Below are 25710 nucleotides of genomic sequence, written 5' to 3'. Positions count from 1 at the left end.
AATCTATTTGCACACATACAAACGTACATCACACATGCATATACACACTCAATTATTTACACAGAAGCACAAACAGTTTAGCAGTTGACTGTCACTTATATGCAATTGTTATGTGTTTTACATGACATATGCACACACTCAAAAATGTCACACCTAAAGATTCACAAACACATTATGAAATCATTCAACCATGGACATAATAACATTTGTTCATTACATTGTAGATACCAGTCACTCTTCACTCTTGTCTTTCAATCTACTCCCAAAGTTTTCAGCTGAAAAGTGCCTCCGTCTCTATACAGATTAAATGTTTGTCTTTCACTTTCATGCCGAGTGTGAGGTGATGCAACTCATCAGCCCTTCCCTGTAACAGCTAAGAGCAGGAGTGCTCCTCAACAGCACCATATCACAACCCAGAATCTCCCAGTACTGGATCTGAAAACCCATTATCCAACTCCCACATGTCTGAGCCCCTTTCATTTACATGAGGACAATTACAAACGAGAGCGAGTGAGTCTTGAGCGCTCGGTTACAGATATGCAGTCCCTTTTTTCAGAGGAGACTAGAGAGAGGAGGATAGTTATCGCAGGTGAGGTGAGGCAGTCACGTTCCAGTGCCTTCCCAGGCCCCAAAGTGGGTCACAGGAGTGCATGGTGACATTCTTGGAACAACAGCACAGACTAGTGGAGGTGGTGAGCTGCTACATGTAAACAACTGTCTGGGGTCTGATATGCAACGTCTAGTACTGTATTGTTTCAGGCAGAAGTTGTGAAGTCGGCCTTAGGCACAGATATAGGATCAAGTGTGTGTGTGTGTGTGTGTGTGTGTGTGTGTGTGTGTATACATTTGCATGTGCACATTAATTATCCTGCTCGAAATTTGCATGACCCAAAAACGCCCTACCTATCCGAGTTCCTCATAAATCAAACACAGTCCTATCCCCAGCCGCTTCGGTTCCTTTGTCTAGCGAAGGTAATAAATTGATCCCCAGACGGCTAATAAGCAGTGGCATGGGGCAGCGACTTCCCAGGATTTATGCTGCTACAAGTAGCTTTATATAGATTTTTCAAAACAAATCTATTTACTTTTTTCAGGGTACTCCCAGAGCTCAAGAGATTTGAAAGGGGGTAGACTTTGGGTTTGATGACTCAGAGGGGTAATGCATCAGGACAATAGGGGGATAGAGGAGGAAAGTCTATGAGGAAGGAAAGAATAATAACTGAATTATGACAGTGTTTGATTGTATCACGTGTTTTTAATATCACTCAATCTCAATCTATGGATTGAATCACATTCTTGGGCAGAGTTCCAATTCTATTACACCGCAAAATGATTTACTTCCTTGTCTCCTTCCTTCCTTCCTTGATTCCTTCATCATCACTGATCTAAAAATAGCAGATGCGTGTAAACAATATCCCACACCCCCTATGCAGTGACTTTACCTGTCAGTGGTCGTGAAGGAAAGGAGACAGAAGAGAGGTAGCTTTCTGAACAGCTTTGCATCTCACGTGCCAGAGCGAAGCCTTTTAGAGGAAACTGAAACAGTCTTCTTTATGACATAGGTGATATTATGACAGGAAATTGTCTTTTAAAGAATATGATCTACGATATCATCTTCTGCAAAGTTGACTGGAAAAGAAAGAGGGAGGGAGAGAGAGCGAGCAAGAGCGAGAGATGGAAGAGAAAGTGAGAACGGAATGGGATGTTGAGTTTCGGAATGGGATGTTGAGAGCCCTCATGCCAGACAGCCGTGCCCTCCTGTCCTTTATCTAATACCTCTGCTTTGGCCTTAATGTGTTTTCCCTCTCCATCCTCCCTTTTCTTTCTCTCTCTCTCTCTCTCTCTCTCTCTCTCTCTCTCTCTCTCTCTCTCTCTCTCTCTCTCTCTCTCTCCCTTTCTGTGTGCTGAAAGCAGGCGTGCCAATGTGACATTTGAATGATTGAGATCACGTTGGCTGAGTGGATTATGATCCCCTTTTGGGAGTGTGGTCTTAAGCCCTGATGGTGAACACTTGCTGATGGAAATTTTATGGACGGAAGGGGGAGGTGGGAAAGTGATGGTATCAAAGCCCCCACCACCCCTTCCTCCTTTATCTGGTCGGTAACACAACCCTCAGAGGTGGGATGCCCCGTCGACGCTAGTTAATCCCTACGTTCTGGGAATGGGGGAGAGAGAGAGAGAGAGAGATGGAGAAAGGCACAGGGGTAGATCGAGGTAGAGGTGCTCGGCTGGAGCGTGCCGCTACATCGGGAGGGGGCTAAGGGAAGCAAGCTGTCAACCGAGCAGCCAACTGCCTTTTTAAACGTCAGATGATATCAAATCAAAGAGCTAGCCTTTTGTACCGTGCTGCTATCGCCTTACCTTGGAGATAAAGCTATATACGTCAGCAGGCCTTGAGCAGACAGCACATTGTCCAATTCACACAAGTATGCCTAGGGATGCAGGTTGTCAAATACTTACCGGAGGACATTTTAATTCAAAGGAATTAAGCCTAGCCATAACATCTGGTGTGTGTGTGTGTGTGTGTGTGTGTGTGTGTGTGTGTGTGTGTGTGTGTGTGTGTGTGTGTGTGTGTGTGTGTGTGTGTGTGTGTGTGTGTGTGTGTGTGTGTGTGTGTGTTGTGACCAGGTGTACAAAATACACTCCCTTCATTTAGAGGAAGTTGTGAAGGCATTGTCCCCACAGTACTACAGCACTATTATCAGTTAGACACACCACCTATGATAGCCTACTGAACAGAAGCCAATGCCATCCGTATTATCTGTTCAATTCAGATCATTGTGTGTCCAGCCACAATTGTCTGCCGTGGAATCTTTGAATGCAAGAGTTCTCATTTGACGGTTGGGCACGTACAGGTGTGATACAACCATATTAATCAGGATCTCTAAGACATTTAAGTTACACATCACTCTACTTTCCACCCAAGTCCTTGTATTTCCGAGTTCTCTTTTCTCATGAATGACATTGAGCATCAACAGCAGAACTAACCTCATTGACGTCCATTGATCTGACATGTGATGCACAGAATCCCACTATATTTAAATGTTTGTGACGTAGTCGTGCGCCACAGAGCCAGCTGTCGGGGGTGAAAACCGGGGGAGAGAAACCAACTCCTTCCTTTCCTCTGCTCGCTTTCATAGACTTGTTTGAGCAGAGCCGAGCAGAGCGCTGACAAGCAAGCCTAAGTTTCTGACAGAATGGTGTCAGCTAAAACTGTGATGTTTCCGCTCTCACAAGTGAATACCGTTCGTTGCACCTGCTGCTGGCAACACAGCTCAGCACAGCTCAGACAGGCTGTTTGCAACTCTGTTGTAATTAGATGTTTTTGGTAGTGCTAGGGATAGTGGATATGTTATTTGGTAGTGTAAGCACAAATGGAAGCTAAGCAGGTGTTTGGGTGTTTGCAGTAGTACTTGTGATCACCCTGTGATGTTTGTATCTAACTACAGTATGACAATATAATGTTCGTTTTACTTGATTATCATTGAAGTCAAAGGGATATTTGACTCTATACTCCAATCTCCTTTGTCATTATAATCAGAATGTCATCATAATCTTGAGCATCCTTATATTCGATTCATATGTATCTGTAATCAACTTAATTTATGACGTTGCTTTCCTTGAATTGATTGAGATTTCACTCTCTGTCTGGCATGACGGGCAGCCCGGAACGTTGAAACGCCTTTACCGCTAACATTATTTTGATGCAGTCTCCCTTTGCCTACCTGCTACATCAAAACCAACCATCCTGGTTTCATATTCATCATCCCATCTCATGTTTGTCCAAGCCTGATAGCGCCATAACGTCTACACCTAGTGGGTGGCGGACAGCGTTTTATTGTAAATTACAGACGTTTATGACCATGGGGATCGGCTAACCCCACGGTTAAACAACCATCAGAATGGTGAAAAAAACATTCTTCCGTCTTTTTGACCGTATTTGTTCGCTTGACCTGCCTTTTGACGTGTACTAGCATATGAGCATTTGAGCAACCTTCCTTCTCCCCTCACAGTGGTTTTTATGAGCTGACCCCAGTGCTTCAGCGTTACTTACAGTTATGGGAAGGTCATAAATGTGGGATTTATGTTTCAGGTGTGGTTGGGAATGCTAATACTTTCTGTCAGAAATAGAGGAGTAGACATAGACTCTGTGTGGTCTGCCGCATACCTAATGCGGTGTGTGTGTGTGTGTGTGTGTGTGTGTGTGTGTGTGTGTGTGTGTGTGTGTGTGTGTGTGTGTGTGTGTGTGTGTGTGTGTGTGTGTGTGTGTGTGTACCCCACCTCTTTAAGGAATACCTGGGATAGGATTAAGTAATCCTTCTAACCCCCCCCCCAAAAAAAAATATATATATAGATGTACTATTGTAAAGTGGTTGTTCCACTGGATATCATAAGGTGAATGCACCAATTTGTAAGTCGCTCTGGATAAGAGCGTCTGCTAAATGACATAAATGTGTGTGTGTGTGTGTGTTTGTGTGTGTGTGTGTGTGTGTGTGTGTGTGTGTGTGTGTGTGTGTGTGTGTGTGTGTGTGTGTGTGTGTGTGTGTGTGTGTGTGTGTGTGTGTGTGTGTGTTTTAGGGAGAAGGGTGTGTGGCAGGATTTTGATGACTGCTTTCAAGCTGTGTGTCTCCTAAGATGAAAGTATTGCACTTCTGTACATTTTCGAGACATATTCTGTACATTTTGCATCAGGGGTATATAGAGATATATACAGTAGGCCTATTTATGTTCCATAGCCACAGTTATCAAGAGATAAAACATGTTTTACAAATTGAGATAAAGATGTTGCACAGTCAAGTAAAGAGGCTATCAACCTTTCTTCACCTGGGGTGTATTTACGAGGAGCCAAACAGAAGCAAACAGGCCAAAAAAAAGGGGAGGATCTACCTTAACTTGACCAATAAGCAACTCTCATTTTGTTTAAAAATGTTGTTTATTTGTTTGTTTTTTTATTTTATTTTTTACATTGTGCACTAATGAATACACCCCTGATTCTCTATATTGATTCTGATGTGTTTGCGAAACCCTACTGTTTTCATCACCTCCGAAACATATATATTACTTCTCTATTCTTTCACATGATTTGCAACTCTGGGACACAAAGTCTTTGTGACTCTGAGGCTATCCTAATATGGACACCGTACTGTCATAATATGGACACTTGAGTTGGCAATGGTTTCAGTTTAAAGGAGATAGCTATAGAAACCTGGGCCCAGATTCACAAAACCTTCTTAAGAAGGCGTTTCTTCTAAACTGCCCACTATAGACTTATGAGGAAAGTTAAGCAACGTTGCTATTCCTCAATAAAGTTATTGGAAATGTTCTTAAGTTTTTTCCTATGTTTCTTCCTAAGAAAATAGATCGGAAGGAATAGGATTCTTGAAAATAATATTTTAGGATTTCTTCTTGGAAATGTACTTAACTTTAGGACAGCTAAACCCTTGTCTTGTGAAGAATTGATACTTCTGTAACCATTAACGTTTTCTTGCTCCGGCCCACAGACACAGTTGGCTATTGGACATTTAAACACAGCAAGAAAACTAATTAAATGCGTATTATCTAGCTAACTAGTAATTTACAATATATTACAATATTCTAGAAGTGTTAAATATCTAGCGTTAGCTCGTCAATTTGCAAAGAAGAACTTGGCTAACTTTAACGTTGTTAGCTATGTTGGCTAATGTCATTACATGTTAGCTAGCTAGCTACCTAACTTACTGGTCATGCAGTCCCTCTGCCACTGTCTCTCCTATCATGGACAACACCTCCTCTAGTTAGTCCACATGAATGGTGAAGTTCTTAGGAAACATATTTACGAAGTTCCTAAGAAAACTATGAATTCCTAAGAACATTTTGAGGAATTGCACTTACAAACAATCTTATGAACTTCTTATTTTGTTCCTTAAGAAACTTCTTATGTTTTTTTCGTAAGTAGTGTTTTGTGAATCCGGCCCCTGTACTTTTCAGCACTGTGCCTATCTGCTATCACCTTGCTACGGTATCAGCTAACACAATGCTGTGACAGCTTACAACACAAACCTACCAGCTCATAGTTTTGAACTACACTATTTTGGTGCTGAAATTATGGGTGTTTTAATTGCTATAGACAGGAGATATTAGCATAACTTCTTGGGTGGCTGGAGCCGTGTTTCTCTATGTCATTAAGCTAATTATACAAGCTAATTAATCAGTATGCTCCAATGCCGGGCGTGAGAAGCACACTCTTGCCACTCCTTGTGGGCTTGCATAATGAAGGAAGTGATTTTTAGAAATCTTTAGAACCTACTTTGATCTTTTGGAGAGTAAACAGATGATTTTGCATATTAAAGTACTGGTAAAATAGACTGAAGGCTTGGGTGTGGGTAGAACACAAAGGACACAATACAAGCCGAGACTGAATTATTCCCCACCATTTGGTGTGTGACCGAGCGTGTGTGTGAGTGTGTGTGTCGTTGGTGAGGAAGAGCTCTCTCTCTGGTCCTCCGGGGCTCGTCTGTGTTCCTTTACTTCCCCATTATCTCCCAGCTGTCGATCGCTACGCGGCTGAAGACAAATCAATTAAGACTACTCACAGACAGAGGGTGAGACGGAGAGAGGAAGAGAGAAAGGATGACACTGATAATGGAGAGTCTGTGTGTATGTGTGAGAGATAGAGAGAGAGAGATTTGGGGCTGTGTTTGTTTACAAACAAACAAACAATGTCTTTCAACAATGCAAATAACAGTGACTGTACAGTATATGGAGGAAACTGTCACTATATAAATATTTGTGCAGGTATTTTGGGCGGACACCGTAATGAACTGAAAACCATCCTTCCTATCGTCTTCCTGCTCTAAACTGGCATAGGATCTCTGTTTGTATTTTGTATTTTGGTGTTCTCTACAGTCAGTGAAGCAATGAACTCCAGTATTCAGTGTTACTTGGTCAATAGTATTTGGTTGTGTCTCAAATGTCACCCTGTTCCCTACAAAGTGCACTACTTGACTAGGGCCCATAAGAAATATGGCATGCAGCCTGTGTGTGGCATAGACAGCCTCCTATGCTGATGTCACAGATGATCATATTGCCACATCTATTGTCATCACATGGTTGGTTCTGAGCAGGTATTAAAAACATTGACAGTCGTTTAGTGATGTCACCTAAATCCTTCCAATCATCTTCTTTTCCAGGGAAATTCCGAGGAGTTCAGATTCTTTCATTCCTTCTGGTCCGAGGCAGCATTGGTATCAAGTGTTCCTAACAGGTAAGAGCTATGCAGATCAATGATACATTCTCTCATTCAATTTAGCTTTATACTACACTGAACAAAAATGTGACCCACCACCTGGATTCGGTCCTATGTATCACTGCTGTTGAAGAACAATGAGAAAGTAATTCTGCTTTGAAGGTTGATCAACTTGTAACCCCATTTTTGAGAAAATGGCCCTTGAATGTTTTTGTACACCTACTGGAGAGTTCTTCTTTGTCTACACCTATTCAGTATCGTTCAACCCCTCTTAAGCCTTAGCCGCACCCATCTCTTTAAGGATTCACGTATGTGACTCATTTCAGGAGACTAGGCGTATGTCGCACGTCACTAATTCACATGAGAGCCATTTGAACGAAAAGGTTTTTTTTATCAAAATGTGGTTTTTGGCGGAAATGCCTTCTGGAACATATGAACTTTTATGTGACTTAATAACAAACTTGTATGACAACTGTAAATACGAATAACATAGTTAAATTACGAGCCTGGTTGGTTTAGCCATGATTGGTTGAGATAATTAGAGATAAATGCAGAGAGATGAGTTCGGATTGGCCGGCCATGTAGCACGTTTCGGTCTATAATATGAGCTGGTCAGTATGTGTAGGTAATCCTTTCTAACACAGATTTTTTTTAAAGATATCATATAGTAGAACTGCACAGTGTTACTCTCCAATTTCTGGAGGACAGAGTTTTGAAATCAGTGGAATGCCTGGTGGAATTAGATTATGATAGCTAAGGAGATGCAGAAAATTCTGGCGTTTCATTGCTAATATGCAGAGGGAGTCGAAAAGAGAACACATAGAATGCTGTTGTATTAAACACCTGTCTCTGAATTACATCTTCAAACTACGGGCAACCATGGCATCCATGACAGAAGGGGGAAGCGTCCATCCTTGTATAAGGGTAAGATGGTTTAGATAGCTACATTTTCTGATATTACACCTGAAAGTTGTTTTCATTTCAGGTTAAAGCGTACTGTTAGCTAGCTAACATTAGCTGGCTGGCTCACTAGCTAATGTTACCTATGTGTATGATCTGTGTAGTAATATTATTTGTATCTCAGAGCCATTTGCATTGCTAGTTATAGCCTAATGTTAGCTAGCTAGCTAACATTGAACCTAGTTGGTTTGTTACCTGCAGATTCATGCAGGGTAGTAATGTTATGAGTTGGGATTATGGTTCAGTGTTTAGCTAGGTAACTAGCTACATGTCTAAACAAAATACTCCACTATGCAAGTAACCATTTCAATAGAATGTTCATTATGTTACTGCGACAACTGTCGATAGACGTAGCTGATAAATTTGCTCTGGCTATCTACTCCGATTTCAGAGCATTCTTGTCTGAGTTTGCCAGAGTGCAGAATAACTGGGGATTTTACGAACGCTCAACACCCGTTGAATATGTCCAATGTCAGTAAACGTTGGCAAAAAAAGCATAATTAAATTGATGCCAGCAGCACAGTTAGAGTTAACCACGCTCTAGATAACATAAAACAGCCTAACCGGCTCTGCTAGGGCGAGTAAAATGGTCAGAGTGAGCTGTTCTCTCATTTGTGTCTGGAAGTAGCTAGCAACCTAACCAACATTAGCCAATTACCTTCGGTGCTTGACTGCTTTTGTTAGGTCAGAACACTCGGATCAACCCTACTCCTCCGTCAGAGCGTCTAGTGTGCGCTCTGAATGCTCCGAGAGCGTAATGCTCTGAATTTACGAACGGACAATCTGACAACGCTCTGAGTTTACGAACTTTGAGTGCACTCTGGCACTCCAGATAGAATTTACGAACGCACCCATAGTATAAACCAGCCTTTAGTCTTCAAATCTTTGGTTGTTTAGTACATGGCCTCACATGTGAATCCTTAAAGAGATGGGTGGGGCTAAGGCTTAAGAGGGTGTGAACGATGCTGAATGGGTGTAGACAAAGAAGAGCTCTCCAGTAGGTGTACCATTTTCTCAAAAGTTGATCCACGCCCCTACCTTCTGAGCCACGCCCCTATCATCTTTCAAAGCATAATTACTTTCCCATTGTTCCTCATCTGTAGTATGTGATATACAATTTTCTAGCTCTGAGTCTCTACTTATATCCAATGTAAAAAAACACCATTAAAAATGCTGCTACGTAGGACTGAATCGAGCCGGTCAGTCACATATGAGGCCATGTGCTAAACAGAGTGAATAAGGTAATGTAGTTAACAACCAAAGATTTGAAGAATAAAAGTGGTGAAAGTAGTTGCAAAAAGTAGTAGTATAAATACACTTATCATATATTCTAATCTGACCTTGGTGTTGTTCTTGTTGTTCTTCAAATTACCGTCTCTGGTAAACACACACTATATCAAATAAAACGCTTATTTTTCACATGCACAGGATACAAAAGCTGTGTATGGTACAGTGAAATGGTTACTTGCATAGTGGAGACTTTTGTTTAGACATGTAGCTAGCAAGTGAAACAATGAACCATAATCCTACTCATACTACCATGCACCATGCATGAATCTGCAGGTAGCCTAAGTTAATTAACCAACAAGGTTCAATGTTAGCTAGCTAGCAAGCTAACAGTATGCTTGAACTTGCATTGAAAACGACTTTCTCACAAAATTTGAAACGTATAATATCTGAAAATGTAGCTAGACTCTTACCCATAAACATAGATGAATGCTTCTGCCTTTCTATCATGGATGCCATGGTTGCCATTAGTTTGAAAATTTCATCTGGAGACAGGTGTTTTATACAACAGCCTTCTGTGGTCTCTTTTCGACTCTCTCTCTGCATTTGGCAATCATCTCTCTGTTTCCACAGGGAATTCCACTGATTTCAAAACGTGGTCAACTTCTTGATCACCGTTTATTCTCCATCACTGTCATCAGAAGACTCTACAATGTCTGGTTCAATGAAAACGTTTTTACCTAAATCAGGGATTTCCTCATCGTCTGGTACATTTTTAGAGTCAGAGAGAGTCAACATGGCATGATCGTCCACCAGAAAATAGTCCATCATAACTTTTTCCCACTGATCTTTCTCGATAGGTCCTGTTAACTTCAGGGCAGCAATGTTGAGAGCAGTAGCAACACTTTATCAGTTCTTCATGATATCTTTCAAAAAAGCTGCATTAGAAAGGAGTATCTCCACATACTGAGCAGCTCATGTTATAGACAGAAGCCTGCTACATGGAATCTGAACTCAGCATGTCCAGCCCATTAATTATCTCAACCAATCATAGCTAAACCAACTAGGCTCATAATTTAACAATTTTATTCGTATTTACAGATGGCATACACATTTGTTATTAAGGCACATGAAAGTTTGCATGTTCCAGAAGGCATTTCTGCAACAACAAAAAACATTTTGCTAAAAACATTTTTTGTTGAAATGTTCAAATGGCTGTCCTTTGAAGTAGTGACATGTGACACACTCCTAGCTTCTTGAAACAGGTCACAAAATATAAACGCAACATGTAAAGTGTTGATCCCATGTTTCATGAGCTGAAATAAAATAACCCAGACACATAAAAAGCTTATTTCTCTCAAATTTTGTGTAGAAATTTGTTACAAGCATGTTAGTGAACATTTCTCCTTTGCCAAGTTAATCCATCCACCTGACAGGTGTGGTATATCAAGAAGCTGATTAAACAGCATGATCATTACACAGGTGCACCTTGTGCTGGGGATTATAAAAGGGCACTCAAAAATGTGCAGTTTTGTCTCACAACACAATTCCACAGATGTCTCAACTGTTGTGGGAGTGTGCAATTGGCATGTTGACTACAGGAATGCCCACCAGAGCTGTTGCCAGAGAATTAAATGTTAATTTATCTACCAACGTCCTTTTAGAGAATTTGGCAATACGTCCAAACGGACTCAAAACCGCAGACCATGTGTAACCACACCAGCCCAGGACCTCCACATCCGGCTTCTTCACCTGCGGGATCGTCTGAGACCAGCCACCTGGACAGCTGATGAAACTGTGGGTTTGCACAACTGAAGCATTTCTGCACAAACTGTCAGAAACCGTCTCAGGGAAGGTTATCTGCATGCTCGTCGTCCTCACTAAGGTCTTGACCTGACTGCAGTTCGGCGTCGTAACTGACTTCAGTGGACAAATGCTCACCTTCGATGGCCACTGGCACACTGAAGAATGTGCTCTTCATGGATTAATACCGGTTTCAACTGTACCGGGCAGATGGCAGACAACGTGTATGGCATCGTGTGGGCGAGCGGTTTGCTGATCTCAACGTTGAGAACAGAGTGCCCCATGGTGGCGGTAGGGTGATGCCCTGGATCGACGTGTACGACAGTGTGTTCCAGTTCCCACCAATATCCAGCTACTTCGCACAGCCATTTTAGAGGAGTGGGACAACATTCCACAGGTCACAATCAACAGCCTGATCAACTTTTTGCAAAGGAGGCAAATAGTCAACTTTTCGTGCTGCATGAGGCAAATGGTGGTCACACCAGATGCTGACTGGTTTTCTGATCCACGCCCCTACCTTTTTTTAAAGGTATCTTTGACCAACAGATGCATATCTGTATTCCCAGTCATGTGAAATCCATAGATTAGGGCCTAATGAGTTTATTTCAATTGACTGATTCCTTTTTTAACTGTAACTCAGTAAAAATTGATACGATTGTTCCATGTTGCATTTATATTTTTTCAGTTTTCAGTTTGTAATCATGTTTGTTGAAATGTCAACCCTCCACCAATGCAATATCAAAACAAATCACTAAATTACATGGGGAAATAAAGTGACAACAGTGCATAGGTTGTCTTATAGATGAATTGTCACATCATAGAGATGAATCAACCAATTTACTTCAAAATTGTTGCCAATAATAACAGCTGTACTGTACTGTATGCATGTATATCATACAAACCAGTTTAGCTAAACACCACAGATAAAGCATGCTAGCAGCACCCCCCTCAGGGGCAGCAGGCCTATTGCTGTTCCAGGAGACAGTTGCTCCTCCCCATACAGTCAGTCATATTATATGAACACACTGTTGATGGAATGGAAGCCTATCTCTACTATTCACACATGGTGACTGGTGGGGAGAGGAAATGTGGTCATGCTCAGGTAAAATAATTTGACTAATCTATACTTCCATATTTCCAAGTCCTATTCTTGAAGATCAAGGGCTATAGCATTTATTGGAACTAGCACATTAGAGGCTGCTGCCCTATATACATACACTACCATTCAGAAGTTTGGGGTCACTTAGAAATGTCCTTGTTTTCGAAAGAAAAGCAAATTTTTGTCCATTAAAACAACATCAAATTGATCAGAAATACAGTGTAAACATTGTTAATGTTGTAAATGACTATAGTAGCTGGAAAAGTCCGATTTTTTATGGAATATCTACATAGGCGTACAGAGGCCCTTTATCAGCAACCATCTCTCCTGTGTTCCAATGGCACGTTGTGTTAGCTAATCCAAGTTTATAATTTTAAAAGACTAATTGATCATTAGAAAAACATTTTGCATTTATGTTAGCATAGCTGAAAACTGTTGTTCTGATTAAAGAAGCAATAAAACTGGCTTTCTTTAGACTAGTTGAGTATCTGGAGCATCAGCATTTGTGGATTCGATTACATGCTCAAAATGGCCAGAAACAAAGAAATGTATTCTGAAACTCATCAGTCTATTCTTATTCTGAGAAATTAAGGCTATTCCATGCGAGAAAATGCCAAGAAACGGAAGATCTTGTACAACACTGTATACTACTCCCTTCACAGAACAGGGCAAACTGTCTTTAACCAGAATAGAAAGAGGAGTGAGAGGCCCCGGTGCACAACTGAGCAAGAGGACAAGTACATTAGAGTGTCTAGTTTGAGAAACAGACACCTCACAAGTCCTCAACTGGTAGCTTCATTAAATAGTACCCTCAAAACACCAGTCTCAACGTCAGCAGTGAAGAGGCGACTCCGGGATGTTGGCCTTCTAGGAAGAGTTGCAAAGAAAAAGACATAGCACAGACTGGCCAATAAAAATAAAAGAAGCAAAAGAACACAGACACTAGACAGAGGAACTCTGCCTAAAAGCCCAGCATCCCGGAGTCGCCTCTTCACTGTTGACATTGAGACTGGTGTTTTGCGGATACTATTTAATGAACCTGCCAGTTGAGGACTTGTGAGATGTCTGTTTCTCAAATAGTGTAGTTTGAAAAATATTTTTCCTGTATGAATGAATGAATGAATGAATGAATTATTGTCTTTACCGGAGAAAAATACCAAAGAACGCGCTCTCATTCACCCGCTTGGAAACACTACAGCAAAATAGGAGCCACCTAGAAAAACTACAATTTCTGCCTCATTTTTCCAAAAACCAGCCTGAAACTCTTTCTAAAGACTGTTGACATCTAGTGGAAGCCCTAGGAACTGCAATCGGGTACGATTTCGCCCTATTATAAAAGTGCCAGCCATTGAAATCAGTGGTAGGATGAATTTTTTTGGGGAGGATGGTTTATCCTCGGGGCTTCGCCTGCCATTAGAGTTCTGTTATACTCACAGACATTATTTTAACAGTTTTAGAAACTTTAGAGTGTTTTCTATCAAAATCTACCAATTATATGCATATCCTAGCTTCTGGGCCTGAGTAGTAGGCAGTTTACTTTGGGCACGCTTTTCATCTGGACGTCAAAATACCGCCCCCTATCCCAAAGAAGTTAATGGTGGTTGGACCCATCTATGTGAAGCTAGCCACAATAAGGATTAGCCACAATAGTGGACTTTGCGGTTAGCCTTCAAAATGAAACTATGGCATAATTCTACTATTTGTATTTATTTGCATCACTGTCAATAGAATACTTTTATTTTGAAGGCAAACCGAAAATTCCACGATTTATTTTCATGAACTGAAGTTCAATTTTAATAGGCAAACAACAAGTGGCAACCTTGGTAGTACTTACTCACAAGGTTTCCTAAATCATTGCTAAGAATAATGAAAATGACTGCAGTTTCTACTGGTCATTGTTTTCAGGCTGGTTCTATTGGTGCTAGCTAGGTACCAAGCTAAAGCTAGCTACCCCAGAAGTTGCGGTCGGACAAATTATGCTTTATTACCAACGCGGTATTGTAAACACATCGTTCGTGTCCGGGGTTTGCTTGTTTACATACTTTTTTGTACATCTTTGACAGTGCTACTGTATCTTTTTTGACACACAAAGACGCAAATGGAGTTCCATAGTATGTATGTCGTGAAGCTAATAGCAGTGACACTATTACTGTGTAACTCCGGTGGGGCAACATCTGAAAAATAGCGCACTTGGTAGTGTATACCGGTGCTCGACCAGTCGGCGAAAGCCAACATCACCCACGACAGAGAACCACTGATTGTCAAGGGAAATTAATTCCATTATCTTGGCTTTAATGGATTTCGCCTTTGAGTTGTCTCACTGAAATGTTCTTATTCTTTCAAATGACTGTTCGATCCACACAGCAGACATTGTGTGGTTAGGAATGCTGGGTTAGGTTAGGAATGCTGTGTTGCACATGTTGGGCAAAATGTTACGTGGCGTCATTATGTCATGTACCTATGTTATATAGGTATGCACGGTAGCTTTGACATCAGTTTTTAACATCGGCGTTAAACTAGACATCGGCCAATACCGATGTTCGCATTTTTTCTAATATCGGCCGATTCTGATGTGTATCGTGTATCCCTAGCATTAACACTTTTGTGATCAGTTCATAATGTAGGACCATAGGCCATGTTTTTGAATACACTGATACTTTGTATTCACTATATGTATATTAGCACGTCAGGGAGCAAACAACTCTACTACTCACCCCCCTCGGTCTAATTATTCCATTCAGACCACACCATAACCCACATTTTAACATTCCATGCCCAATATGCTTTCATCGAAACACATATCATCAATATGCATCATCCTATCCATGGCCATTTGTCAAAGATAAACAATATATTGTATTTATTAACATGTACCCCTTCACCTACTCCGGCATGCTTATGAATTATTTAATATGATATCTTATTAACATGTGTTCTGTTAATAATGTCCATATTTATGGAAGTGCCTTGTGGTTGCATGGATAGGCTATTGTTGTTTGTGCCATTATTCATTATAGCTCAGTATTTGTATTATTCATTTTATACAGTCTTTTTCAATCATCTTTATCCTCTTACATCTAGACGTTCCCCTAGCGGAATACCTGCTCCAATATCCAATGATGGGCGTGGCGCGAAATACAAACTCCTCTAAAATCCCAAAACTTCAATTTTTCAAACAAATGACTATTTTACAGCATTTTAAAGACAAGACTCTCGTTAATCTAACCACACTGTCCGATTTCAAAAAGGCTTTACAGCGAAAGCAAAACATTAGATTATGTCAGCAGAGTACCCAGCCAGAAATAATCAGACACCCATTTTTCAAGCTAGCATATAATGTCACAAAAAACAAAACCACAGCTAAATGCAGCACTAACCTTTGATGATCTTCATCAGATGACAACCCTAGGACATTATGTTATACAATGCATGCATGTTTTATTCAATCAAGTTCATATTTATATCAAAAACCAGCTTTTTTACATTAGCATGTAACGTTCAGAACTAGCATACCCCCCGCAAACATTCGGTGAATTTACTAAATTACTCACGATAAACGTTCACAAAAAACATAACAATTATTTTAAGAATTATAGATACAGAACTCCTCTATGCACTCGATATGTCCGATTTTAAAATAGCTTTTCGGTGAAAGCACATTTTGCAATATTCTCAGTAGATAGCCCTGCCATCACGGCTAGCCATTTAGACACCGACCAAGTTTAGCCCTGACCAAACTCCGATTTACTATTACAAAAGTTTGATTACCTTTGTTGTCTTCGTCAGAATGCACTCCCAGGACTGCTACTTCAATAACAAATGTTGGTTTGGTTCAAAATAATCCATAGTTATATCCAAACAGCGGCGTTTTGTTCGTGCGTTCAAGACACTATCCGAAGTGTAAATAAGGGTCACGAGCATGGCGCAATTCGTGACAAAAGATTTCTAAATATTCCATTACCGTACTTCGAAGCATGTCAACCGCTGTTTAAAATCAATTTTTATGCCATTTTTCGCGTAAAAAAGCGATAATATTCCGACCGGGAATCTGCGTTTAGGTAAACAGACAAAAGAAAACAAAGCATTCGGTCGACGCCGGCACGCGCCTGAGTCTCACAGTACTGTAACCAGCCACTACCCAAACGCGCTACTTTTTTTCAACCAGAGCCTGCAAAGCCACGATTCAGCTTTTTGCCGCCTTCTGAGAGCCCATGGGAGCCGTAGAATATAGAAATATCACGTAACAGCGGAGGTCCTCTGTAATGGATAGAGATAATCAAGAAGGGCAAGAAATTGTCAGACAGGGAATCTTCTCAGGTTTTGGCCTGCCAAATGAGTTCTGTTATACTCACAGACACCATTCAAACAGTTTTAGAAACTTTGGAGTGTTTTCTATCCAAAGCTAATAATTATATGCATATTCTAGTTTCTGGGCAGGAGTAATAATCAGATTAAATCGGGTACGTTTTTTATCCGGCTGTGAAAATACTGCCCCCTAGCCATAACAGGTTAACAAGGGTTTCCATCATTTTGGAGATGACTGGATTTGCGTTGCATCTAAGCAGTGTTCGGTTTCATGGTTTCATGGCCTTGAAGTTACACAAGTTAAATACATTACTATTAAGACTATTAAGACTGCCATTCAGACATTCACTGAGTCGTGTACAGTAGCTGCCTTAAAATGTAAAAGGAAGTCATTTTAATTCTGTATCTAACGGCTTTATACTTTCTTTTTCCAAGAAGCTGGATGTTTGTCTTTAAAAAAAAATGTGACTCAAGTCAGATTACATTGCACAACCACTCACCCTTGAGCTTCCTTTTAATGTTGCAGATTTATAATAAATAATTATGTAACGGTAATAAAATTACTCATGTCAACATGAATACATGACCATAAGGGGCATGTCTAAGATCAATAGGCAGAACTATGTCCCCTTAGAGGATTGTGGGTACAGTTGTAATTGGGGCGCCTGTTAGCCTCCCTGTACCCGTTCCCCAGGCAGGGGAGTACGCCATACGCCAGTGCAAATGCTCTCTGTGTCTACAGAATCTCCATTGAACTCATCAACCGCTGCCGGAAAGTTTTCGAAGCGTGCTATTCGCCTTAAATATATACCCTGGTCTTTTTTTCCATAACACCTTTCTCTTGCGCTCAAGGGAGATGGCTCTTGCTGCACTTATATTTCTTAGTGGTTGTCTTGCAGTCCAGAATAGATTCTTCTTGTTCTGTGTGTTAAATATTCGGACTAAGCACGCCGGGGCATTAGACGCTTTACAGCACATTTCACTCCCCAGGTGGGTGTTTCAGTGTCTCCAGTGTGATGTGGTTTAAAAGCTACTTTCTCTCTGCTCAGGTGGCGAGGTGATCCAAACGAGAGGTGACATTTACAATACATATGTAAAGTAAATACATCGGTTAGGAAAACACAAAGGGGCCATGGACTCAAACTAACTTTGTTGCTAAGTATTTGACACTGGCAAAACTACTGTGTCGTGTACGAGTACTGTAAGTTGTGGAGGCCTGTTATGTATGAGTGGCTGGGTACTTTTAAAGACAACCAGTAACGCTTTTACAGTAGAGCTACCTGCCAGAATATGTAGTATTTGCTTTTAAGACTACACTCAAGTTTAAGTGGCACAAATCAACACCTTTTATGACAACCAACTTCTGCCAATGGCAAACGGAGCGAAGCTATAGTGGACTATAGTTTGAGTTGATGTCAACTGACAGCTAGCCGAATGTCACGTAAAAATGTATCTGCTAAACAAATGCGATACTAACTAATGGTTTTGTCACCAGGTTAATATTTCAAGTAGATATTTAAAATCTTTCACACCTTGTCAGTTGTCGTAAGAAAATGGCACACTTGATGTTGTGTTAAAGGCATTATGTCAGGTACCTAAATGTTTCACCATATTTTCATTGCATAAATCCCACATTTAGGACCCTCAGTAGGCCAGTGAGTAAAGGCATTGCCTCTTTATGATTCCAGCAGCCTGTGTGCATGTGAGAGTATATTAGTGTGTTTGTGTTTAGGCGTGTGTGCGAGAGATGGTGTGAGTGTGTGCGCATTTGCACGTGTATATGTGTACGCTCATGTGTGTATCTATACACACGTGTGTGTGTGTGTGTGTGTGTGTGTGTGTGTGTTGTGTGTGTGTGTGTGTGTGTGTGTGTGTGTGTGTGTGTGTGTGTGTGTGTGTGTGAACATTTCGAGGGAGCTTGCCAGCCAGCCTGACTGAGATGATTTATTATGCAGCTTGAGGGGACTCTTACTCCGGGGGTCATGTGACTGACACGGCAGCAAGGCATGAAGCACCATCGCTCTTCGCCCCTGGGGATAGGGAGCCCTGCCAGCACAGTCCTCCTGCCCAAACTGGCAGTCTCTGCTTCTTTCTGCTTCCTTCTCTCTCTGAGACACACCCTGATCTAACACTGATATTATGATGCAAATATTAAATGCAAATATTAAACGCCACATGCAAATATTATTAATTTAACCCGAGTCATGTCAGATTTGGGCCTGCGTTTAACCACATAAAATATTGCATTGTGATGCCAAGCAAGATATTTTTTTCCATTGAATATGTTATTGAAATCCTGAAACTATACTTCAATCACCTGCTTTAGATAGAGGATACAGCAGGCTAGGTAGAGGACATGGCAGCCTAGGTAGAGAGGACACGGCAGGCTAGGTAGAGAGGACACGGCAGGCTAGGTAGAGGACACGGCAGGCTAGATAGAGGACACGGCAGCCTAGGTAGAGGACCCGGCAGCCTAGATAGAGGACCCGGCAGCCTAGGTAGAGGACCCGGCAGCCTAGGTAGAGGACCCGGCAGCCTTGGTAGAGGACACGGCAGCCTAGGTAGAGGACACGGCAGCCTAGGTAGAGGACACGGCAGCCTAGGTAGAGGACCCGGCAGCCTAGGTAGAGGACACGGCAGCCTAGGTAGAGGACCCGGCAGCCTAGGTAGAGGACACGGCAGCCTAGGTAGAGGACACGGCAGCCTAGGTAGAGGACACGGCAGCCTAGGTAGAGGACACGGCAGGCTAGATAGAGGACACGGCAGGCTAGGTAGAGGACACGGCAGCCTAGGTAGAGGACACGGCAGCCTAGGTAGAGGACACGGCAGCCTAGAGCAGGTAGATAGAGGACACGGCAGCCTAGGTAGAGGACACGGCAGCCTAGGTAGAGGACACGGCAGCCTAGGTAGAGGACACGGCAGCCTAGGTAGAGGACACGGCAGGCTAGGTAGAGGACCCGGCAGCATAGGTAGAGGACACGGCAGCCTAGGTAGAGGACACGGCAGCCTAGGTAGAGGACACGGCAGGCTAGATAGAGGACACGGCAGGCTAGGTAGAGGACAGTATAGCAGTTCCAAGCGGAGGTGAGTGGAACAAGTTGGCTAAAACAATCAAAGACCAACATAAAGATAAACATTTCAAAATAACTGATATGATAGCCAGACTCTGTGTGTTTGGTCTTTCACATGTTACAATCCACAAATCTTTAAGGGACTAGCGATAGCATAGCCTACTTAGGTTATCAAGAGTAATCACATCCGAGTCCCAAAGGGCGGCGCACAATTGACCCAGCGTTGTCCGGATTTGCCCGGAGTAGGCCGTCATTGTAAATAAGAATTCGTTCTTTACTGACTTGCCTTGTTAAATAAAGGTTACATTTAAAATAAAAAATACAAATTCAACAATGTTTGTAGCAAACAATTAGCCCATTGGTTGAATGTGTCCTTTGCTATCAAATAAGTGATTAACATGTTTTTATCCATGGTCTCCCATTTTCCACATGTGGGCTGCCATTGTTGTCCATTCTAGACCACGCAGTCATGTGAGAGTTAGCTACCACATAAGTTCCCACTTCTACAGGCGACGAATCATAAGGATTGTTCCTAGAGATATTGAATATGCCTCTGTTGACAGGACACGTTATTTTGGTGAAACCGAATAGTTTATGTTTAGTTGATCAAGGATGCCAGGCTGCATCCTTACAGAACCAGCCATCTGTAAACAATGGCTCTCTGCAGGATGAAACAACTTAGGCCTTAAGATTAAAGTGATGCTCCAGAACTTTTTGGTGTACTGCGTCATCCATTTCATATGATATGTTGAGCGCTGCAAAATTATTATTATTCTAAAAAATATATTAAATGCAATTCGGATGATTTGTTACGAATCCAATTTCTACAATGTATTACACATTTGTTATGCTTCAGATACCGGACTGCATTTTTAAGAAGGTTTAGTGTCATCCCTGGTCAAAACAGCTTATGTTTGTTAAGAGTTGAGTTGCATCATGTCAGTCCTGGAGGGCTGCAGTGTTTACTGGTTTTCACTGTTTAATCAGTGACTGATCAAATGATACACTGCACAGTTTCTTACATGCTCTATCTTGTCTCCCACTTCTCTCTCTCCTCTATCTCTTTTTGTCATTTTCCTCCTCTCTTTGTCTCTGTCTCTGTGTCTCTCTCTCTGTCTCTTAGGTGGGGGCATAGGGGGTATTGGTCATACTGGTGTTGTTGGCGAGGACGAAGCTTGGGCATCGGGCAGAATGTTGCCACCTGCATGAGTGGAACAGAGGAGCCTCAGTTCTGGGTGAGTTCATGGCCCACATTCATGAAATCTCTGGCACAATAAAACCTTCTGCCCTTCTGCAGGGTATCATGGAGAGCAACTTTCTCAGTGCTGAAAGCACCATAAACAGTGAACACCGGCAAATGTTTTCGAATGAATCTCTGAGTAGGAACGTGTTTGAACTCTGCTTTTTTAGATAGAAGAGTGAGGACAAACCTCTACTAAGCTAGTGTCTCCCTATACTTTAACAATAGCCAACATTCGCGGCTTTGCTCGAACTTGAATGACCTTTTTGATTTTTCATTGAGGGACGATATTTGTCAGGTCAGAATGATTTCTCAATACGGCTTTATAGACTCATTCTATCAGACTCAACTCTTATTTTGAAAGGTTTCATGTCAGCTAATACAACACTGTAGTGTAATGCCTTACCCATACTAGAATCCGATAGTACACTAAGCCCATCTAAAAGCTTGCTCTTCCGCTGTACCAGAAGCTCACCCAATCCATTATAACAGATAGTACTCTGTCTCTGTTTCTTACCCAGATCCTGCTCCCTCATTCCATTTAGATGCAACCGTTTAGTTGCATCTAAGACTTATCAGTCTTCCATTAATCAGATGAATGACATAGTCTATGTCCCAAATGGCAGTCTATTCCCTATATGGTGTACTACTTTTGAAAGTAGTGCACTATGTAGGGAATAGGGTGCCATTTGCGACTCAGCCATCGGAACTCAGGCTGATCTGATGGCAAAGACGTTTAGTTGTCACAGTGGAAAGATCAGCAAGGACTTGTAAATGTCAGCATGAGCGGTGCACGATCTCTACAATATTTGCAACTAATTTGTCACTCTAGATTTTTTCATGTTAACAGTCCCCCACCCCGATATATGCTTGGCTTCTATCGTCACAGGTTTATAGAAGAGAGGATGTGTTTGCGTGTGTGTCCTATCCAGTAGTTTGAAAGTCCAGTCATATTCTCTTTCCTTTTCCTGAAATCTCCCTGACGTCTCTTTGCAGAGCAACAACACGACTCAAAAAACCCAAAGGATAGGAGTCATGATTATCATCATCCTATACACACAGGGAGCTACCACATGGTATACACATGCAGACTCTGAGACATTATGGAAAATACAGTATCTCCCTCTCTGTGCCACAGGCCCTTAATGTGAAACCTGTCCTCTGAAAGAAAGTGAAAAAAATATATGAAAAGTAGAAAGTAAAAGTTTCCCCTCAGCTGGCCTGTACTGTGACAGGACTCACAGTCACAGAACACATTCAGGGAGATATAAATATTGAGCACTGAGGGATTTTTGCTCCATGAATTATTAAGTCCAGTGGCTTTATGTAAGCTTCTGAAAGCTATCTCCCCCAGCTTTACTGTTTCACTCTGCACCAAGCAGCGACTGGGGAACACGGCGGTAGAGAGACAGCACATAAACTCAAACACACATAGATATACATTTGCTGTAGTAGACAGACTGGCAGACTGGCAGACTGGCAGACTGGCAGACTGGCAGACAGACAGACAGACAGACAGACAGACAGACAGACAGACAGACAGACAGACAGACAGACAGACAGACAGACAGACAGACAGACAGACAGACAGACAGACAGACAGACAGACAGACATTGTTTAGTTGATTTTAAGGCTAACAATATTGTTAACAACTTTTACTTTAGTAGAATCTTGCCATTATGATTAAGAGATGGGTGTTGTAAAGACATCACCTGAAAACAAATTGCAGAGGTTTATTTTTTCCCAACACCATGTCCTTTCCACTAACACGGTGTGGATTTGGTAGCACTAAATTATTGATGGCATTACATGACATGGATGGCTGAGTTCTCCTCTCAGCAACATTAAACCTGCTCCTAAAAATAGTTGTTTTCTCTGACTCCTCTTTGACAAAAAGATAGGGACAGTAGCTTTCTGAAAAGGTATTCAGGCATTTGTGTCCGGTGTGTGTGTGTGTGCCTGTTTCTTTGCGCATGTCTGTGTGTTTGTGTCTTTGTGCATATGCATGTGTGTGTTAGTGTGTGTGTACATAGGTTTCTGCCTGACTCAAGTGTGTACAGTATGCTCCACTAATATTGGCACCCTTGGTAAATATGAGCAAAATGGGCTGTGAAAAAAAGATTTGCTGTTTAACCTCTTGGTCTTTCATTCAAAATGTTCACAAAAATCGAATCTTTAATTGAAATAAAATGATTGAAAAAATGAATGTGAAATAAATGGAAACATTTTTTTTATCCGAAACATGTGTGCCACCATTATTGGCACCCCTAGAAATTCTTATGAGTAAAATCTAACTGAAGTATATTCCCATTCATTTTTTATGTATTTAAGTTCACCTGAGTGATTAAGAACACTGAAGTGGTAAGCCATGACTTGTTTCACTGGGGTATGTAAATATGAGGTGACACACCGGCCAAGTTCCCATAGTCATCCATCACTATGGGAAAGACCCGAGAATACAGTAATGATGTGCGACAAAAGGTTGTTGAGCTGCACAAATCAGGAAATGGCTATAAGAAAATAGCTCAATGGTTGAAAATGCCCATTTCCACTATCAGGGCAATAATTAAGAAGTTTAAAGCAACTGGAGATGTCAACAATGGGCCTGGAAGAGGACGTTTATCTATATTGACCCCAAGCACAGTGAGGAGGATGGAGACGTTAGTTGGGTCTTGGGGTCAGAAAGTCTCCAAAACTACGATCAGACGCCACCTACATAACCACAAGTTGTTTGGGAGGGTTGTCATAAAAATGCCTTTTCGGTCATCAAACAACAAACTCAGGCGCCTACAGTTTGCCAAACGTTACTGGAACTTTCAACAGAACCAGGTTCTATGGTCAGATGAGACCAAAATATAGCTTTTTGGAAACAAACACCAGAGGTGGGTTTGGCGTAGACAGAAAGATAGACATGCAGAAAAGTACCTCATCCCCACTGTGAAGTATGGTGGTGGATCTTTGATGTTGTGGGGCTGTTTTTCTTCCAAAGGCCCTGGACAACTACTTAGGATACATGGTATTATGGACTCCATCAAGTACCAGCAGATATTCAATCAAAACCTGGCCGTGGTTGGATCTTCCAGCAGGACAATGATCCAAAGCACACCTCAAAATCAATGGTCTCAGATCCCTTGCCATGTGTTCTCCAACCTCAGTACGCATTATAGGAGACTCAGCGCTGTTATGTTGGCAAAGGGAGGTTGCACAAAGTATTGAATGAAGGGGTGCCAATAATTGTGGCACACATATATTTGAGAATATATTTTTTTATGATAAGAATAAATGTTTTCTTTCAATTAATTTACTTTAAATAATGGTTAGATTTTTGTGAATATTTTGATGGAAAGACCAAGAGGATAAACAACAAAAACATTTTTACAGCCCGTTTTGCTCATATTTACTAAGGGTGCCAATATTAGTGGAGGGCACTGTATGTTTGTTTATGTCTGTGTGTGTGTGTGTGCTCCTTGTTTATTGAAGTAGGACACAGTGACATGGAAAATATGTTTACTAGAAGATATTTCCCCAGTGTTGTTTGATGTAGGAGTGCTGATCTAGGATCCGTTTTGCCTTTTAAATCATAATGAATAAAAGAGGGGACCTAAATCGAAACTCTACTTTGACATGCTTTGTGAATAAGGGCCTTCTCCTTTCTATGGAAGCTAAATCTACAACAATGAGCATTCCAACTGTCTTATTATAACCAACTTAATGTGTAATGTTTTGTATTACTGTGCAGGCTGCTGTGAAATACACATTTAAATTATTAAGTATCATTCAGTTTGAAGATGGCAGTCGTAGGACAGTGCACATTTTATTCAGCTTGTATTGAAAATGTAATGTATTTGTCACGTGTCGAATACAACAGATGTAGTAGACCTTAACGGGAAATGCTTACTTACAGTACGATCCCTTAACCAACAATGGAGTTCAAGAAATAGAGTAAAAAAAATATTTACTACAGACACTAAAGTATGTAGTATTCTAAAATTCTATAAAAAGTAACACAATAAAATAACAGTAATGAGGCTATATACAGGGGTGCCGGTACCGTCAGTGTGCGGGGGTACAGGTTAGTCAAAGTAATTTGTACATGTAGGTAGGGGTAAAGTGACTATGCATAGATATTAAACAGAAAGTAGCAGCAGTGTAAAAACAAAGGGGGGGTTGTCAATGTAAATAGTCCAGGCGGCCATTTAATTCATTGTTCAGCAGTCTTATGGCTTGGGGGTAGAAGCTTTTAAGAGAGAACAGTCTATGACTTGGGTGACTGACTATGTTGTTGAACGCTGAGCTGTAGTCAATGAACAGCATTCTCATATAGGTGTTCCTTTTGTCCAGGTGGGAAAGGGCAGTGTGGGGTGCAATAGAGATTGCGTCATCTGTGGATCTGTTGGGGCGGTATGCAAATTGGAGTGGGTCTAGGGTTTCCAGGATGATGGTGTTGATGTGAGCCATGACCAGCCTTTCAAAGCACTTCATGGCTACCGATGTGAGTGCTACGGGGCGGCAGTCATTTAGGCAGGCTACCTTTGCTTTCTTGGGCACAGGGACTATGGTGTCATTAGCAAAGCGAACATAAAAGGCTTTTAGCTAGTCCGTAGTCCGTAATAGTTTGCAAGCCCTGCCACATCCGACGAGCGTCAGAGCCGGTGTAGTAGGATTCAATCTTAGTCCTGTATTTATGCTTTGCCTGTTTGATGGTTCGTCTGAGGGCATCGCAAGATTTCTTATAAGCATCTGGATTAGTGTCCCGCTCCTTGAAAGCCGCAGGTTTAG

General features: G+C 41.5%; 1 protein-coding gene across 40 annotated transcripts in view; it reads left to right on the top strand.

Annotated features, from left to right (window-relative positions):
- Window positions 1-25710, top strand: part of LOC106608606 (receptor-type tyrosine-protein phosphatase delta) — a 656301-nt gene that overhangs the window by 217745 nt on the left and 412846 nt on the right. For all 40 annotated transcript variants that reach the window (XM_045721640.1, XM_045721639.1, XM_045721669.1 and 37 more), the window contains 2 exons: window positions 7170-7243; window positions 20814-20925. The gene's annotated coding sequence lies outside the window, so the exon portion shown is untranslated. The remainder of the gene's footprint in view (window positions 1-7169; window positions 7244-20813; window positions 20926-25710) is intronic.

Source organism: Salmo salar, chromosome ssa07 (assembly GCF_905237065.1).
Source record: "Salmo salar chromosome ssa07, Ssal_v3.1, whole genome shotgun sequence".
Lineage (NCBI taxonomy): Eukaryota > Metazoa > Chordata > Actinopteri > Salmoniformes > Salmonidae > Salmo > Salmo salar.
The sequence above is the reverse complement of the archived record's forward strand: the minus strand, read 5'-3'. Positions and strand labels throughout refer to the sequence as shown.